The sequence below is a fragment of the Camelina sativa genome, chromosome 7 (genome assembly GCF_000633955.1).
Source record: "Camelina sativa cultivar DH55 chromosome 7, Cs, whole genome shotgun sequence".
Lineage (NCBI taxonomy): Eukaryota > Viridiplantae > Streptophyta > Magnoliopsida > Brassicales > Brassicaceae > Camelina > Camelina sativa.
Window position 1 is genome coordinate 8809708 of NC_025691.1, and position 2732 is coordinate 8812439.

Sequence of the window (2732 nt, forward strand, 5' to 3'; positions counted from 1 at the left end):
GTCCCATAAAGTCTGTCGCCGAGATGTGGGACGGCGAGATCTGATCACTCTTTGTGGAACCACACAATCATGATTCATTAGAATCATTTACTTACAGTCCTGTTATAATAAATAAGTACATTCTAAAAGTGAATGATGTTGCAAAAATTAGTCAATGGTGCTAAAATGTAAGAAGTATTGTTTGCGTTTGAAGAGGCCGTCGACTTTGTCTCGACGGTTTTCAAAACTTTTCCAAGTGGCATTAGGAACTTTAATAGTAGCTAGAGGAGGCTCACAATATACGCATTGGACAATCTTAATATTGGAATGGGAAAAAAATGTAAGCCTGTTATAACAAGAGGTTTAGAGAATTGTAGAGAATTGTTCTCTTGTATTATTAATCTATCCCATAGGATATAGGGCTGCCTGTATGAGGCCTCTTGTAAAATAGGGTTTCAATTCATGTACCCCTGTATTTTAAGGCTCTACCTATTTTCTCCTAGACAACATATATTCTTCCCAATTCCACCTATATTAATTTATTTCTATCTAATTAACCAAAATTAATTAAGCTGTAATAAATCAACGTTTTGCGTTTTAAAATTGATAATTCGCGATTACTGTACCGCGATTGGCTTAACCCGACCAAAAATATTAGACCCGAAAATTGTTTTCTTTACCCATAAAACAAAATTGATTTGGGGAAAATTGAATGTGTTGTCTTCTTTTGAGCATGCTTATGACAACAACAATATAGCCGATACGGATTTATGTTTTGGTTCATTATTGAAAACACATGTTTTGCTTCTCTTTTCATTACGAACAACACAAACCCTCGACATTGTCTTAACATAACAATAGAAATACAGAAATCTCAAAGACATCATACAACATTTCCACACAACCATACGATTGAAGCTGCCACAACAAGTATGCAAACTGTCTTCATGTTCGACTTTTCCAAACTCTCCTTTGTATTTGTTAGCTCTTGCTGAATGATCTCATTCATCTCCTTGTTCATTTGTTGTTTCATCTCCTGCATCAACTTGTTTTGGACCTCGACATTGTCCACCACCATCTTTCTTAGAACATTGACATCTTCTAAGGGATGCTTATGTTTGCTTTCAATCATTCTTATCTCCTCTAAAAGAGCATCATCAAACCAACGGAACATGTGTTTCTCCTTTTTATCGTAACATCATGTCCGGATCGGAGAATCAATCATCAAACCATTGGCAAAATATTTGATAAATTCAACAAACCAACACATAAATCACATTACCTTCACGCCCTACACGCATCTGTAGAATCTCCGATACGGATTCTCATTTGTTTTCGAAGTGAACATTGTTATTTCGTTACCACACCAACACCTACTCGGAACTCCCCTAAGAGTAGTTCCCGAAGTCAGATGAGACGAATTAGAAGAAGAAAACTGGCTCATACTTCCAGTTAAAGCGAAATAAACAAACGGAGAAAGAATAAGAAGAAATTGAATCGAGAAAGAAGAACTCGATTTTCTTGGTCTCGAGGAAGAAGAAGAAGAGAAGAGAAGAAGAATAAACCCTAATTTCAATTTTTCCCCAAATCGATTTGGTTTTATGGGTAAAGAAAACAATTTTCGGGTCTAATATTTTTGGTCGGGTTAAGCCAATCGCGGTACAGTAATCGCAAATTATCAATTTTAAAATGCAAAACGTTGATTTATTACAGCTTAATTAATTTTGGTTAATTAGATAGAAATAAATTAATATAGGTGGAATTGGGAAGAATATATGTTGTCTAGGGGGAAATAGGTAGAGCCTTAAAGTACAGGGGTACACGAGTTGAAACCCTATTTTACAGGGGCCACATACAGGCAGCCCTAGGATATAACATATATATAGTGATACAACTTTACGATTTAGGGTTTACACTAATGGACCGATAATAGGCATCCACATAATACAATATATTCATAACACTCCCCTTTGGATGACCATTAAAAAAATTTAGTCCCATATGCGCATATGAGATGCTGCCTCGTTAACAACCTTACCAGGAAAACCCAATGGGAAAAACCATGGTTAAGGAAAAAAGAGTGCAGCGCGCTTTTACTCCCCCTCTTGAGTAAATCACTTGAAATCTTCGAGATGACTGATCCAATATGATGAAGTAGCTTCTTTAAAGTAGTGGTTGGAAACGCCTTGGTAAATGGTTCCCCAAATCTTCACTTGAACAAATCTGTAGTAAACGTGTATCGCCATTCTTCTATTGGTCATGGATCTCGCAAGTGACTCATCTGTATCATTATCTTTGTTTCTCACAATCTCATCAATGTATTTCAAAGACTTTGAAGATGATAATCTTTCACCATTGGTATCATAATATTCCCTTTTCAGGTGTTTATCTTTCACGTGTTCTTTTGTTGTCTCGTTAAAAACCTTTCAAGGAAAAACCCAATGGGATAAAAACCATGATAAGGGAAAAAGAGTACAACCACGCTTATGATCATATTTCTCCCCCTGAAAGCATCATCTTCAGGTTATGCATTATGATCATATATATATCATCTTTTCTGAAATGTTATAAACAGCGATTTCAGGTACAAACTCATATGATCATCATATATTCTACTGGGTCATTGAACTTCAAGTCATTTGAACCCCTTTCATAAAGAATATCTATTTGAACTTTAAGTCCAAATCTTCTTTTACATACAATCTTCCAAACAATCATCTTATACATAAGAGTTATTCATACTCTCCTTGTAA